Raw genomic sequence first — 8,362 nt, 5'->3', positions numbered from 1 at the left:
GGATGTTCTTTTTGCAACATTGCGCAGAGACTTAGCAGGAATGTAGCCACTGTACGTGATTGGTGGCAGCGGTGGTCACGGGAATGTTCAGTCGCAAGAATGTCCACGTGGCACTACCGAGAGGGAAGCCCATCGTGTTCGGCATATGGCTCTGGCACATCGTAGTGCATTTGCAGCAGCAATCTGATCAGCAGTTGGCACACTGTGACACAGCGAACTATTGTTACAAATGGATTATTTAAACAGCAGCTACGAGGCAGACGCCCTATAGCGTGCATTCCACTGACCCCAAGCCACCACCATTTACGACTTTCGTGGTGTCAAGCGAGAGCTCATTGGAGGGCAGGGGTGAGGTCTGTTGTGTTTTCTGGTGAAAGCTGGTTCTGCTTCGGTGCCAGCGATGGCCGTCAGTTGATTAGGATGAGGCCAGTTGAGTGTCTATAACAACCTCTCTGCGTGCTACAGACACTTGACCTGCACCTGGAGTTAAGGCCGGGGGTGTGATTTCGCATGACGGGAGGAGTAGTTTCGTGGTTATCCCATGCACCTTGACTGCAAATTTGTACGTGATTTTTCGTGTTGTGCTACCACTCATGAACAGCATTCCAAGAATGTGTTTTCCAAAGACTGGTTCAAATGGCTCTAAGCAGTGAGGGACTTAACATCTCAGGTCATCAGTCCGCTAAACTTAGGACTACTTAAACCTAACTAACCTAAAAACAGCACACACATCCATGCCCGAGGCAGAATTCGAACCTGCGACCGTAGCAGCAGCGCGGTTCCAGACTGAAGCGCTTAGAACCGCTCGGCCACAATGGCCGGCTGTGTTTTCCAACAGGCTAAATCTCACCCCCATGCCGCTGTGGTAACCCAAGTTGGCTTCGCCTTCTCGGTCACTAGATTTGTCTCCAATCGAGCACATATGGGACATAATCGGACAGCAACTCCAGCGTCATCCACAAACAGCACCAACCGCCCTTTTATTGACTGACCAAGAGTAGGAGGCATCTATCTCCACCCCACTAACGGACATTTTGCAGCTGTACAACACAAATGCATGCACATTTTCATACTTGCGTCCAGTAACCTCTTGACTGCACCGGTTATTAATGTACCAACATTTCACATTTGCAATGGCTTATCTCGCGTTTACGTTAACCTCTGATCTTGCAATATTAATCACATGAGTATGATACCTAGACAAATGTAATTCCGAAACTTCATTACTCTACATTAATTATTTTTTGGTATTGATAGTCTTTTTCGTCAGTGTATGTGGCTTGTTATGTTTAGGCTTTAGGACCAGGACGTGACATTCACCGTACTAGAAAAGCTAATGCAGTTCTTTCATCACTTGTTTCACATTTGCAGTTTAGTAAATTGACTTTTTTATGTGTCTCAGAAAAGATGGGCTTTATTTTCCCATCAGGTGATATTCTTCTTTCTTAGAGCAGCACTACCCGCTTCCATAGCTGCCATAAGTGACTGTTAGTTCCTTTGTGACGCGATGTAGTGAACAGACGTCTGATACAGCAGAATTTAAAAAGAAACAGTCCTAAAAATCACTTTGTAAATCATTGCTGAGTAACTTTATTTTCTTTTTTATCATTTATTTTGGCAAGTATTACATTTATCGAACGCAGCTGGTGTCAAATATAAATAATGTGGCAGGAAGAAAACATCCCTACCACCGAAAGCAGCTGCACTCAGCAACTGTACAGCTTAGTCGTATTACCAAAATGGGACAGGCAAGACTATGGCAGAAATGATAGCGAAACAGATTAGCACCAATTTAAATTAATTTGTTATTAGGAGCTTTACAAATACTTTACTTTGGTAGGAAGATAGTGCATGGCAATAGATAAATGTACAGTTGCACTGATTTGACTAAGTCTGTATCAAGCGAACTGTCACTACGATCACCTCCAGAATGTCCAATGCTCCTTCTTGGCGGTAACTGTGGACACGGTCCTGACGCAGTCTTGAGGTATTATTGGATCCTCTGTCGATACAGTGTTCACACTGTCTTGATAGGCGCTGTATGTCCACTTATACTCCATTTCGTGAATGGATATCCGCTCTGGAAAGATAAGAGGTAGTAAAATGAGAACGGTGCATGTGGGAGATAAGAAGTAAACTATTTGTTATTTCTAAAGTAATCACCATAACTGTCAATACATTTATCACTCTGTGAGACGATACAATCAGTGACCCCACGAAAGAAGGTCTGCGGCTGCATATGGTACCGTGACTATACGGAGAGCACCTCTTCCTCTGCCGGCCGGTGTGGCCGTGCGGTTCTGGCCGCTTCAGTCTGGAACCGCGTGGCCGCTACGGTCGCAGGTTCGAATCCTGCTTCGGGCATGGATGTGTGTGATGTCCTTAGGTTAGTTAGGTTTAATTAGTTCTAAGTTCTAGGCGACTGATGACCTCAGAAGTTAAGTCGCATAGTGCTCAGAGCCATTTGAACCATTTGAACCTCTTCCTCTGAAGCAAATCGACGACAACGAATGCCTTTCGTCAGGGTTCCTACAATAGTGAAGTTATATAGGACGAAATCAGGACCGTTTGAAGGGTGTGTCATGGCTTCCTAGCGAAACTTCTGTAGAATACTCGAAGTAATCTTGGCAGCATGTTGTCATCGATTTGTTTCGGACTAAGAGATGTACACCTGGATACAATCATGGTTCCACAGGCAACCGCAAACAATTTTCCATGAGCGCGCTCATCTCATTGTGGGATAAACGTATTAACAGTTACGGCAATCATTTCTGAAATAACAAACAGCTTACTTACTTTTTCCATCTAGGGTTACAACTTCAACATATCCTTCAAGTAGGTCATTTTCAAATGTACAGCGATGCTTCCGCTCAGTAATCTATTTTTATCTCTTGAAAATGTACACCTGGATACAATCATGGTTCCACAGGCAACCGCAAACAATTTTCCATGAACGCGCTCATCTCACTGTGGGATAAACGTATTAACAGTTACGGCAATCACTTTTGAAATAACAAACAGCTTACTTACTTTTTCCATCTGCTTCGTTTTCTCTTGACTGCGTATTCCATTTGAATGAAGTATAATGACAGCATAAAATAGACCTTTCCTTGTTGCGCCATCTGTTGTAGGCTAGCCTTATCTCACTTGCCCCTGACTACTAGGAAGATCGCCGGTCTTCTTTGTATTGATGGACGCTATATCATCTACAGGACACAGCAGCAGCAGGCATCCAGTTTACACAAATACTTGTCGCAATTAAATGTCAGATCTACTGTATCCCTTACCTTTGTCTTGGCATTGGAGATGCCATTCACTTTAAATTGCCGAGGGCCCAACACTAATCACTGCTTCGATGTTTCCACCTAGGGTTGCAACTTCAACATATCCTTCAAGTAGGTCATTTTCAAATGTACAGCGATGCTTCCGCTCAGTAATCTATTTTTATCTCTTGAAAATGAAGTAAGAGGCTTCTCGTAAGCCTTCCAGTATTCCTCATCACTCACTTTAAGGGAACAGGCACAATAAGGTTTTTTTTCCAGAACCTACTTAAAAATACTGTTGCACAGGGTAGTTGCCATTACATTCTTCGTGGTTGTAGACTAGGCCATGTTGTATGTAAAATGTTAGCTTACTAACATTTAGGCTCGAAACAGCATATCCAGACACTCCGGGATGATGATGGCATTGAAACAGAGGACGACACGCGTAAAGCTGAAATACTAAACACCTTTTTACAAAGCTGTTTCACAGAGGAAGACCGCACTGCAGTTCCTTCTCTAAATCCTCGCACAAACGAAAAAATGGCTGACATCGAAATAAGTGTCCAAGGAATAGAAAAGCAACTGGAATCACTCAACAGAGGAAAGTCCACTGGACCTGACGGGATACCAATTCGATTCTACACAGAGTACGCGAAAGAATTTGCCCCCCTTCTAACAGCCGTGTACCGCAAGTCTCTAGAGGAACGGAAGGTTCCAAATGATTGGAAAAGAGCACAGGTAGTCCCAGTCTTCAAGAAGGGTCGTCGAGCAGATGCGCAAAACTATAGACCTATATCTCTGACGTCGATCTGTTGTAGAATTTTAGAACATGTTTTTTGCTCGAGTATCATGTCGTTTTTGGAAACCCAGAATCTACTCTGTAGGAATCAACATGGATTCCGGAAACAGCGATCGTGTGAGACCCAACTCGCTTTATTTGTTCATGAGCCCCAGAAAATATTATATACAGGCTCCCAGGTAGATGCTATTTTTCTTGATTTCCGGAAGACGTTCGATACAGTTCCGCACTGTCGCCTGATAAACAAAGTAAGAGCCTACGGAATATCAGACCAGCTGTGTGGCTGGATTGAAGAGTTTTTAGCAAACAGGACACAGCATGTTGTTCTCAATGGTGAGACGTCTATAGACGTTAAAGTAACTTCTGGCGTGCCACAGGGGAGCGTTATGGGACCATTGCTTTTCACAATATATATAAATAACCTAGTAGATAGTGTCGGAAATTCCAAGCGGCTTTTCGTGGATGATGCTGTAGTATACAGAGAAGTTGCAGCATTAGAAAATTGTAGCGAAATGCAGGAAGATCTGCAGTGGATAGGCACTTGGTGCAGGGAGTGGCAACTGACCCTTAACATAGACAAATGTAATATATTGCGAATACATAGAAAGAAAGATCCTTTATTGTATGATTATATGATAGCGGAACAAACACTGGTAGCAGTTACTTCTGTAAAATATCTGGGAGTATGCGTGCGGAACGATTTGAAGTGGAATGATCATATAAAATTAATTGTTGGTAAGGCGGGTACCAGGTTGAGATTCATTGAGTCCTTAGAAAATGTAGTCCATCAACAAAGGAGGTGGCTTACAAAACACTCGTTCGACCTATACTTGAATATTGCTCATCAGTGGGGGATCCGTACCAGATCGGGTTCACGGAGGAGATAGAGAAGATCCAAAGAAGAGCGGCGCGTTTCGTCTCAGGGTTATTTGGTAACTGTGATAGCGTTACGGAGTTGTTTAACAAACTCAAGTGGCAGACTCTGCAAGAGAAGCGCTCTGCATCGCGGTGTAGCTTGCTCGCCAGGTTTCGAGAGGGTGCGTTTCTGGATGAGGTATCGAATATATTGCTTCCCCCTACTTATACCTCCCGAGGAGATCACGAATGTAAAATTAGAGAGATTAGAGCGCGCACGGAGGCTTTCAGACAGTCGTTCTTCCCGCGAACTATACGCGACTGGAACAGGAAAGGGAGGTAATGACAGTGGCACGTTGTAACCTCCCCACCGTAATTTTAAAAGAAAATAAAGCAATACTTAATAGGAATGGGAGCCAAGTGTAACCTCCCCACAAAAATTTTAAAGAAAGAAATATGACAATATTTAATTATGAATGCTAATGGACATTGCTCTATGCGTAACCTGCCCACAATGAAATGTACTGACAATGGCAACAAAAATGTGAAATTCGCAATCTGACTCAAATATAAATTCCTCATGAAAAATTAAAGTCCATTCAGTGATAAGAAAATTTAATTAAACCGAAATATCGGTCTTTGGCCCTGTGTAAAACAATCAGAATTAAAGTCTTACCTCGGAATAAATGGATGTCACATATCTGCTCTTGTTGTTGCGCACCGCTTGGAGGAACTGCATTGCAAATAATAATATTCTGTTTTTTTTTTTTTTATTCTAGTGAAATTTTTCTTCAAAAGAAGTGGAATGAAATGGGAAGTGCAACGAGATCTTTAGTTCAATAAAAAATTAAATTTTTGAAAAAAATGCTTTTGAAATACAAAATTATTATTGGGGAACTTGTTGGAGAATAATTACAATAAATAAATTTTTACATTATCTAATGATTATATTAATTAATGGTATACCTTATTCACCATCTTGACCAGTGATGCCGACCGCCTACATCACACAACCGCACTGGGCTGCTACTACTGACCGACCGCTCTGCATGACGACTACGGACTGAGTACTGCTCTCAACTAGACAGAGCTACAGACTCGCAACGACTACTACTGAGTACTCCCAACGACAGACTACCGACTGCTACTGACTGAGAACCGCTCGCAACACTCGCGCGGTCAAGCGCATACTCTCTGGTCACAGATGCTACAATGCCTCGCCATCGCTGCTGCGTTACATACGTGTTTCATAACCCTCCACTGGGGGGGCAAAAATTTGGCAGCGATGGTGAGTCATTTGGACTTGCCAAGCGCGGCAAAATTTTTCTTTAACTAACAAAATTCTACAACTTACAGAATATTTAAATGTTGTGCACACGCACTAAGTACAAAATATATCAGACAAAGACAAAATGTGAGTACAAAACATAGTAGCAAATCAGAAAAGTATATACAAATTATTTGACAGATAATAAAGTGCACAGGCACTGAAAAAATTCTTTAGCATATTCAGAACAAATGAACAGACTGGCAAAAATATTATATTGACAAGTGACATAAGTGTATTCGCATTGGAGTTCAGCGAATCGAAAAATGTATAACCTATGAACTATGTGGCAAGAATCAGGATAGGAAAGGGAAGGATTGCATCATGGTTGTAGCACTTTAGATTGCACACAGCTGCTCTGAAAGTCCATATCTTTCCACAGAAGTACAACACCAAGTGACACAACTTGAAGTTCTTTTCCCATCAGAATTTATCAGTGTAGCAAAGACACTGAACTGTCGTAGTAATGTTCCATGTTTTCATTTTGGCAGTACATTAGGTACACCAAACAGTGGGACCATAATAACGTCTTCATTGCTCACGGTGGTGGACAGCATGTCGTGTCAACACCACACTCTTACAAGGCACACCAACGTAGAATTAGTGCAAAACCAAATATAGTGCTCCATGATCACTGGGATAGACAGGACAAATGGACATTGCAATAATTCAGGGTAGTCAGCTTATGAGGTGAAGGACATCAAGTCACATAATATTGACAATTACAGACTTAATTAGTAGTTTGTGGCATTCATAGCCCAGTTATTGAACATTTCTGTACCAAGTATGTAGTATTACAGAAAAATGTTCATTAATTGTTTTACATAGAATCAGTAATCTTCTTTTCCTAGTTACAAAGCGTTATTAAATAATCGCATTCCTTTCTAGTTACAGAGTATAATTAAGAATCATTAGCCTTTTCCTAATTACAGTTAATTAATCATTTGTCATTAATTAATCATTTGTCTAATTACAGTTAATTAATCATTTGTATAATTACAGTTAATTAATCATTTGTCGTTAATTAATCATTTGTCTAATTACAGTTAATTAATTAATCATTTGTAGCCTTAATTAATTACAAAGCATTATTAAACAGTACCATAGTTAATTAATTATGTGTCATTCCAATCTATTAAGAATCATTAGTCTTTTCCTAATTACAAAGCATTATGAAACAGTCACATTCATTTCCAACAACAAAGTATCAACATTGGAAACAAGAGCTAATCAATGGCATAATTAATAACCATTCGTGGAGTGACATTAATTATTGGCACTCAGTGGCCAGCAAGTATTGAATAAAATCATCATTCAGTATTATTCAGATTATTACGAAGTCATTATTAAAAATCAGTTAATTACAGTCATAGCATTAATAATCATGGGCATTACAAGTACTCATTACAATAAACAGTGTTCCTCATTCAGTAGTATTCAGATCATTACAAAGGCATTATTAAAATCAGTTAATTACAGTCAAATCATTAGTAATCACAAGCATTATAAGTAGTATCATTACAACAAAAAGTGGCAGTTATTAGCTAGTGACAAAGCATTATTTTGAATATAGTCTCATTAAGAGGTCATTACTCAAGTGACATGCTATTCAGAGTTGATCAGTATTATTCAGAATTTTCTCAAACTGGTATCACTATTTGGGACTGGTAATACATTTTTTTTTTTGGTAGCAATGCATTGCGTTGGGATCGATAATTAATTGCTGAGGCATAATACTTTTTGCTTTTGACCTATTGCTGCAAATGAGGATAGGTAACGTCATTCGTCATGAGTCAGCTGTAGCAAGATTATGTAACAAGGCAGTACATGTGATCACATTTATAAATGATAAACACAAATGGGTAAAAAATATAAAAATGCAAGTACTAGAACAGGTACAATAAGTAACAGGTTTAGTAAGTGTCATGAAAAACTTCTCCTGGAAAAAAAATACAAAAACGGATTATTGACCTGAAAGAAGAAACGCACACTATGCTGAAAAGTAGTGAACTTCGAATTAACAAGTAGTGAAATGTGTATAAAATGTGTTCCATAGCTGTCCTTTCCAAAACTTTCAGTCATCCTACTATGCAATGTAACACCTGCTGTCAAAGCAAA

Source organism: Schistocerca piceifrons, chromosome 7 (assembly GCF_021461385.2).
Source record: "Schistocerca piceifrons isolate TAMUIC-IGC-003096 chromosome 7, iqSchPice1.1, whole genome shotgun sequence".
Lineage (NCBI taxonomy): Eukaryota > Metazoa > Arthropoda > Insecta > Orthoptera > Acrididae > Schistocerca > Schistocerca piceifrons.
Note: the sequence above shows the minus strand (reverse complement) of the source record.